The sequence below is a fragment of the Mus musculus genome, chromosome 13, assembly GCF_000001635.26.
Source record: "Mus musculus strain C57BL/6J chromosome 13, GRCm38.p6 C57BL/6J".
NCBI lineage: Eukaryota > Metazoa > Chordata > Mammalia > Rodentia > Muridae > Mus > Mus musculus.
Genome location: NC_000079.6, coordinates 3,275,539 through 3,284,779, shown reverse-complemented (window position 1 = coordinate 3,284,779; position 9,241 = coordinate 3,275,539). Strand labels below are relative to the sequence as shown.

At 42.8% G+C, this 9,241-nt stretch overlaps 1 long non-coding RNA gene across 1 annotated transcript; it reads right to left on the bottom strand.

Annotated features, from left to right (window-relative positions):
* Positions 1 to 2,403: 2,403 nt before the first annotated feature.
* Positions 2,404 to 7,889, bottom strand: Gm40653. The gene is made up of 3 exons (XR_873100.2): positions 7,755 to 7,889; positions 3,945 to 4,004; positions 2,404 to 2,708 (listed from the first exon to the last, which is right to left on the bottom strand). It is a non-coding gene; the product is annotated as a predicted gene, 40653 (long non-coding RNA).
* Between the last annotated feature and the right edge of the window lie 1,352 nt (positions 7,890 to 9,241).

Genomic DNA, 9,241 nt, shown 5'->3' with positions numbered 1-9,241 from the left:
TACCAGGAGTAGAATGGCTTTCCTTGTCATTGTCTCCTTGCTGTGATGTCCTGTGTCATCAAAGGCCCATGGACATGCCTTGAAATGGGATTGACTTGAAAATGGGAGCCAAAGTAAATCTTTATCCCTTTAACTACCGCCCCTCCCCGTATTTTGTTATAATAACAAAAAGCTAACACAAATACACACACACACACCCCTCATATATACAGCCCCCTACACCTGCACTAGCATGCACAGCCACATGAACCCTTACCCCCCCACCCCACAAACACAGAAAATCAGCATACAAAAAGCATTTTTATACACTAATGGCTCAAACTAGTCAACGAAGAAATTTAAAATGCCCCTTTGGGCCAGTGAGGTGACTCAGTGAGTGCTAGCACTCACTGTAACAAGCTAGCTTCAGTCCCAAAACTCATGTAAAAATAGAATTGTCTGGAGGCCAGCTGTCCTAGGTTATGTAGAACCACAGAAACAACAGCAGAGACCCTGATCAGCACTGTGGAAGAAGAATTCAGAAAGTTTCCTGTCAGCTCCACACACATGGCTTGTGTGCACCCCACCCCCACTTAAAAACAATCAAATGACCCAGTTGATAATAGTATCAAAAGGAAGAAAATGCTTCAAAATAAGTTTAACTAAGCACACTAAAGATCTTTTTTTTTTTTCTTCCTTTTTTTGATTTATGGAGACAGGGTTTCCCTATGTAGCCCTGGCTGTCCCGGAACTCACTTTGTAGACCAGGCTGGCCTCGAACTCAGAAATCCGCCTGCCTCTGCCTCCCAAGTGTTGGGATTAAAGGCGTGGCCACCACGCCCAGCTCACACTAAAGATCTTTAAACTGGAAGAATTTAGATACAGATGAGAGGTCAGAAAACCAAAGAAACAAAAATGGAAAAATATACCATTTTCATAGGTCCACAGAAGTTTTAGTGTTAACCTGTGACCCATGGATTTGTTGTAATGCACATTAAAAAAAAATAGAAAAAAAATCCTAATAGCTGTACAAAATTACAAGAACCCTGGGATAATTATAAAAAACTTGAGCAAAAGATAGAAGCTGGTGGTGTCATATTTTCTCATTTCAACCTACATTGCAAAACCATAGCAATTAAGGTAATACAGAACTGGTATAAGAACAAGTAGTTAGACTTGCAGTGCATAACAGCGATCCTAAAGATGAACTTACATGTATACTCAAGAGATCTTTGACATAAGCAAAAAGAAAGAATAAGACAATAGCCAACCGGAAAGGACACAGTTCATGGCGTTGAGAATGTGAGAGAGAGGCGGAGGCACAACAGTGGAATCCCTCAAATCTCCATAATAACACAGACTACGTACAGCACCTATGTATTCCATCTTACACCCTAAAACTCTAAAGAAGAAAACAGAAGAACTTCTCCACATTGATCTTGGAAGTACGTTTTTGGATACAAAATCCAGACAGAGTAAAATAAAAAGGGGGCACGAGGAACGTGCAAGCTGAACTGGCTTCTGCTCTTCAGGATGAGGAGACAAGGGCAGGAGGCAGTATTTACAGACCGTTCCTGGGTTGTGGGGGGGGGGTGTTACATGCAAAATATGTACTGAGCTCATACAACTCAGCTGCAGAATTACAATTCGTCAACAAAAAAGTTCACTGTTCAATAGGTATTTGAAAAGAGTCTCAGTATTATTTATATTCATAGAAATGTAAATTAAAACCATGACAAGATATACCTCACATCTCTTCGAGTAGCTAACATCAAGTTAAAAGAAAACATATTGGAAAGGGTGTAAAATTAAAGGAATCTTTATTCACTGTGGGTGGGAATGCAAATTGGTCTATGTATAATGGAAAGCCCATGGAGAGTCCTACAGAAGTGAAAAACTGAAACTAGCATATTATCCAGAATTAGTACAATGTATGGATAGAGTATCTATATGCAAAAGAAATGAAGCTACATCTATATATCCCAAAGAAATTAAATCCATTTATTGAATAGGCAGCTGAACTGTGTTCGTTGTAACATTATTCACAATAGCCAAGAAGGATGCTGGGTGGTTTCAAAGAGATGTTCTCTGTAAGTTGCAGGTACTTGATTCACAGTTGGTAGCTGTTTAGGGAGGGTTAGGAGGTGTGACCTTGCTGGAGGAAGTATGTCATTGCAGCAGGCTTTGAGGTTTCAAAAGCATTGCTTCCTTTCCAGTTATCTCCTCTTTCTGTTTGTAGATGAATTCATGAGCTCTCAGTGACTGCTCCAGTACTATGCCTGCCTGTTGCCATTTTACTGTCTTGATGGTGATGGGCTCTTATCCTTCTGGCAACACAAGCCCCAAACAAACCCTATAAGTTGCATTGGTCTCGGGAGTTTTATCACAGCAATAGAAACGTAATACAGAAGTAGAAACCAGTTGTCTGTTGTCTAATAGTGGATTGAGAAAGGGTAAAGTCTACAGCTGTACACAGTAGAATACTATTCAGCCTTGAGAAAGGAGAAAGTCTGGGGCCAGGGAGATGACTAAGTCAGTGAATGCTTACTGAACAAACACCAAGGTCTGGGTTTCCTGGTGCCCATATGAGAAGCCAAGTATAGCTGTGTAGGCCTGTAATCCCAACACAGGGGACATCGAGAAAGGAGAGTCCTGGAGTCTTGCTGACAAGCCAGAGAAGCTGAATTGCTGGGCTTCAGGCTGTGAGAGATGCTGCCTCAATCAATGAGCTGGAGAATCAGAAAGATGCCTTATATTGATGTGTAGCTTCTAAATGTATGCACACAAACAAATACTCTTGTACACTACCCCCTTCCCAACCCACATATGCAAATTAAGAAAATAAAGAAAGGAGAAGGAAAAAAGAAAGGAAAGGAAAGGAAAGGAAAGGAAAGGAGGAAATCACATTTGCAAATGCATGGATGGACCTTGCAGAACTTATGCTATGTGAGTTAGAACAGTTTCAGAAGAAGAAGAAGAAGAAGAAGAAGAAGAAGAAGAAGAAGAAGAAGAAGAAGAAGAAGAAGAAGAAGAAGAAGAAGAAAAAGCATCAAATGACATTACATATGGGATGTAACAAAGGTGAAATTGAAAAAGCAGAGAGCCAGCCAGTTCTCAAGGCATACTTGGACAAAATCGAGGGATGTTATAAGGTATAAGACAATTACCTCCAGGACTTCTAAGGGTCACTACTGTTAAAAATACATTGAAGGGCTGGAGAGATGACACAGAGCACTGGCTGCTCTTCCAGAGGACCCAGCTGTTTCCCATCTCCCACGTGACAGTTAACAATTGGGTAACTTTAGTTTCAGGGCTCTGACTCCCTCTTCTGGCCTCTGAGGGCACAACATGCTCACTACACAGACATACATTGAAGCAAACACCCAGGCACATAAAAATAGAAGTACACATTTAAAGACACACTGAACACTTGAAATTCGCTAAGGAGATGATTTCAAGCGTTATTACCTCTCAACCCTGCACAGAAATGGTAACCCTGCACCAGTACGTTCCAGTGAGCTTCACCGTGGCAGACACTTCACAATGCACATGTATTTTAAAACATCACATTGCATATCCTAATGTGTATGACAGGTCAGTTGTCAATCAAGTCAACTTTCCTGAAAAGCTAGGAGAAGAAAAATGTTCCACTTCCTGGAAGTTTCAAAATCTCTCACTAATTCTTTCATTCTTTTTGGTCACTGGGTCTAACAAGATCCTTCCTCCTCCTGCTCTTCCTTTTCTTCCTCCTGGTACACTCTAAGAGCCTAGAGTTTAGGCTCCCACATAGCTACATAACGTGGATAAGGAGTTGTGACACTCCATCTGCACATTCCAGAGGAATTTCCTGAGAGGCTCAGTGGGTTGACTGTGGTTGTGGTTCTTGGGAAAAGCAAAGTTACACTAGTCATCAGCACAGAGCTGGCCCTTTAACTCTGATCAGTGGCCATGAGCAGGGGACTCACCTCTCAAGAAGCTGAAGACAGGAAACATCTCTGCTCTCCATCCACCTTGGCTGCCTGTTTCTGAAACAGAGAAGCCAGAGATGTCCTTCGATTATTTTGGAGGCAGTCTTCTGTTTATGTTTGTCCTGCCTGTAGATCTGGAATAATTAGGGGCCTTGAGATAATATCTGAGGCATTTTATTGAACAAGCTCACTCCAACTGTGTGGTTGTTTGCTTTTTATTTAGCTCTCTAAATGCACCCAGTAATTGACAAATATGTAGAAGGACAGGTTTACCGCCCGGGGAGCTTAGCTTCCCATGAAGACAAACAGCAGAGTGGGAAGGAGCTTAGCTGGGGAAGAGCTGGCAGGGAGGGAGGGGCTGGTGAGGCTGGAGGGAGGGAAGCTGTCAACTCTCAGAACATGGATGGAAACCCTCTGTAGTAAATGGGCTGTTTCCTTGGTGTAACACCCTTGAAAGGAAGAAGAGATTAAGAAAAACAGTAAAGGCAGGTAGGTGCATTAGTCCTTCAGCAGCCACTGAAGTGTGGAAGCTACCACATGCCCGCCAGGCAGTAGTACAATGAGGGGGTCTGTGCTACATTCCTTATAGCTCCCAGAGTCAGATTTCAGCAGCGTCATGTCATACACGGAAACAGATTCAGATAAGTTAGCTTCCTTGTCCAAGGGGGCAGAGCCATTGAATAGATGAGCATCAACGTGGTAAAGATAATGCTAAAGAACGAGGAACCAACGTGAGGTTAGGATTGATATCCTGGTTGTCCCAGAACTATAATCAGACTCTCCTAGTACCCTTGACAAAACATCCTTGTATTTGTCTTATAAAAAGTTTATAATACTACCATGAACATGTTTGTATTGGCTGACTTTGTGTATCAAATTGTCACAAGTTAGAGTCATCAGACAGGAGAGAGCCTCAGTTGAGAAAAATGACGTACAGTTGGATCTCATAGAGGCATTTTTCTCAATTAGTGATCAATGAGAGAGGGCCCAGCCCATGGTAGGTGGTACTGAAAGACCCCCGAAGGGAGACCCTCACTCAAGCCTCGGGACAGCCGCAGACCCAAGAAGACACTGAGACCGAACTCAAAATGTTGAAGGCAAGATTTAATAAAGCAGCAGCATGAAAGCAGCACATAGACCAGAGCTCTGGGGTCGAAACTCATACACCTAGTGGTGTAGAGGAGAATCAACGACCAGCCAAATTTTTCACAGGCTTATATAGGAAAACTCAAGGGGGGAGAGTGGGGTAGGGAAAGTACAAGTTTACATAACTAAGGGGTTCTGCCAAGGGACAAGGGGTTCTGCCAAGGGATTCTACGTAACTAAGGGGTCATGTCCTATTATTTGGCAATGTACCCGGTTCATTCTGAGGTTGTTCCAGGAGGCCCTTATCTCAAAAATGTTCTTGGAACAGTCTTCAGTTGGGAGGGTTCGAACTCTAGGGTGAGGAGTTCAGGAATGCATTCTGGGGTGAAGAGTTCAGGAGTGTTCTGGGGACACTCTCTAGATGGGAGGGGTTGGGCTCTGGGGTGAGGAAGAGTTCAGTAATTTTTTATTCTTCAGTACCATCCCTGGGCTGCTGGTCCTGGGTTCTATAAGAAAGCAGGCTGAGAAATCCATGAGGACCAAGATAGCAAGCAGCATTCCTCCATGGCCTCTGCATCAACTCCTGCCTCCTGGTTCCTGCCCTGCTTGAGTTCCTGTCCTGACTTCCTTTGGTGATAACAGCAATGTGGAAGTGAAAATGGAATAAACCCTTTCCTCTCCAACTTGCCTTTTGGTCCTGGTGCTTTGTTGTAGCAATAGAAACCCTAAGACAACACTTTTTGCATTATTGTTGATACATTAGCTGTCCACCAGCGGAAACATCAGTCTGTGCACGTGATGTTTTGTTGTATTTTAAAAGTGGCATGATAAATAACCTCTCAGCATGTTTATTTTTTAGCTTAAATCTTCAGTTTTAATTTTTGCCTTTTGGTGATTGCTTAAGCAGAGTCTTAGGGAGTCCAGTCTGACTTCAAATCACGATGTGACCGAGCATGACCTTGAACTCCTGATGCTCCGACCGAAGCCTCCGGAGAGCTAGGCTTACAGACCTGTGCTTTGAGCTCAGCCAAGTTTGTCCTTTTAATTAACAAATAATTCTGCATATCTATAGTTTACAATATTATATTTTTTAGTAATGTATCCCATTGAATGGTTATATCAAGGTAGTCAGGATACCCATTGCTCACATACTCATTGATTCTGTGGTAAGAATACTTAAAACCCCAGCAGTTTTGAAATGTACAACCTAATGTTGCACTCTAACACACTTGAGTCAGCTCATGGAGCAGTAAGTCTTGAACATACTTTTTTCTTGACTGGACATCATGGACTTTCCCTTGTCGATACCCTTCTCTCTCCAGCCTTTGATAACCAGCACCTGATTTTCTACTTCTGGGCATTGTGCTCTTTCAACACAATATTTGTATTGATTATTTGTGAATTACACGTTATGTTCTCCTTCACACTCATTTCCCAGTCCTTCTGGGTCCAGCCCCTAATTTTGAGACCTCCCCCTAAGAATACGAATAAGAAAAAGGAGAAGGAGAAGGAGGAGAAGGAGGGGGAAGGGGGAAGGGGGAAGGAGAAGGGGCAGAAGAGAAAAAAAAGAGGAGGAAGGAGAAGAGGATGAGGAAGGAAGAGGAGAAAGAGGAGGAGGAGGAAGGAGAAGAGGAGGAGGAAGGAGAAGAGGAGAAGAGGAAGATAAAGAAGAAAATACTGCCCCCCCAATTAAGTCCGCGTCCAATGTATGTCGCCCACCTGCTCACTGTTACATGATCATACTACAGTGCCCAGCCTCTTAAAGAAAACTGAGTCCTTTTAAGATTTCATACATAAGTGAAAATGGCATTTATCTTTCTGTGTCTGGTGTATTTCACTCAATATTGTCCTCCATGTTCTTCCATATTGCTACAATTAATAGAATTTCCTCCTTTCAAAGATCAGAGGGTGTTCCATTGTATATACATGACATGAAATCAGAGAGAGTTCCCTTGTATGTTCACACCATGTTTTCTATTTCAGTATCTCTTCTTCCATTGGTGGATGCTAGGTTGATTTCAGATCTTAGCATTATGGATAGCAGCCTATTTATTTAGAGAAACTGTCCTCCAGTAGGTAGAGGATGCATTTTGAAACCAGGCATAATGAGATTGTTTCTAGATCTACTAATCTTCTGCTGTACGATCTTGGAAAAATTATAGAGCAGCCCCTGAGCTTTATCATCTCACCTGTAAAGATTCTACAAACACGTGAACTAGGCAGTGTCCGTTAAATACCTGGTGGCTGACATATAGAACCTACAATGGTAGTTTTCTTCATTAAAAACAATATTTAGTTTATGTATATGAGTACACTGTCACTTTCTTCAACAGGGGAGCTGGAATTTCTGCCTTACAGCTGCATGTGTGTCTTTATCACTTTGCCTCAGCTCCTTCCTTATAAATGGCTACTGCCATCTTCTTCAAATTCTGAATTCCAAATTTTGAGAACATAAAATATAGATATGCCAATGTAATCAGAGTTTGGGCCCATCCTTAGGAGTATTTTGTTTCTATGGCAAAGAACTTTTGAAAAAGAAAATAATAGCCTTCCCTCCAGCAACCCTCCTTGATGACCTTCCACTTACACACCTAGAAGTTCTTCATTTCTTTGTTTCTTTTCTTTCTTTGTTTCTTGAAATAGATAAGGATACACTGTGTCAAAATGATAGCCCCCCCCCAGTTTAATCTCAAACTCTTCACAGAGATAAAAATCACTTACCCAAAGCATGTAAGCTGGAGGGGTTTGAGGAAGGGTGATAACTGAATCATGTGCTTATTTCAACACATGAATGGGAAGGAACGGCTCTGACCTTTCTAGAAAGGGAGCTTCAGAGGGAAGCAAGGAGGTTCCTGCCTGCAAATAAAACAGATGGTGAAGTCTATGAGCAAGAATGGCTGGCCACAGGCTCTGTTAACTCACAGCTTCCTGCTTTTATCTATCCTGACTTGTGTTTGTCAGGAAAAACCCATCGAGACTTCTGTAATTCCCATTTATGTGCTGCAAAGTGAGACATGAAGTACTCAGGTCTTCATCAGTCACGAATATTTGTCCTCTGACTAACTATAGGAAAGAAAAGGAGCAGGGCTAAGTTCTCGTATAAGCTGAGTTACAGCGGCAGGGATAGTTGGGTTTATTCTGTGTTTAGCATTCAGACTCTGATGTATTTGAGAACAGGTCCCCCAGTACATGGTTCTGATGAGACCACAGTAGAGTGGAGAGGCATTTTTTTTCTTGCCTTTCTTTTAGGTACAGAATGCACTAATGAGGTGGGCAGAGGTCATGGCTGCCATCAGAGAGAGAAATGTTATCCTGACAACAGTAACCAAAGCCATGTTTAAGAATCCTTTATGGCAGTAAGATTTACATGGATCTAGACAGTATAGCCAGCAGAACACAGTTCCAGTGCTTACTCTGGGCTCTCACTTCTTATTGTTGAGTCCCTTCCACTTCCTCTTTTGAGATGATTCTCCAGCCTCCACTTGATACCTTTTCTCTGCTGCTTTGCAGCTGTGGAGCCAGTCTGAGGAAATGTAAACACAGCTCCTCTTTCCTCCTGTCTCAGGAACTTCGCCTGCCTTCATTTTGGGCTTCTACTCCTACAGACTGGTGTCTAGGGTTTGCCACAAGGGGAAAATGTGACAACTCACACCCTTTCTTTAGTGCTTAATCTAGGAGCACATTCATAACTTCAAAGACTGTCTGGAGCCAGTCACAGAGCCTAGGAGAGACATGGTCAGAGCAGCCAGCATAGAGCATGCGAGGTTCCAGTGACTCTGGAAGCTCAAATGGAAAGGTGAGTTGAGGCTAGATGTTCAAAACCAGCCGAAGTACAACAGTGAGGTTTTGAATTAACCAAAAGAAGAGGGAGAGGATGAGAAGGAGAAAGAAAGAGGAGGGGTAAGGAGAGAAGCAGTTGTGTCAGAGGCAGCTTTAGTGCTGTGTTCCTAGTGCTCCAGAGACAGAGACAGAGGTGGTCCAGTCTTGGTGCTACCTTAGAGAGCAGGAAGGTGTGGGTATGTAGCTTCTTCTACCACTGATGAGATTAAATAAACACTGCAGAGTGTGGTGTGGAATTCAGCTTCCAGAATGGGTGCCAAAGGGATTGAGCACAGCTACCTAGAAGGATGAGGAAACAAACAGCTGCTAAGCCCTGACTAATGGAAATGTGGGCCGAGGATGGGACTGAGCAGACACACTCCCTCTCC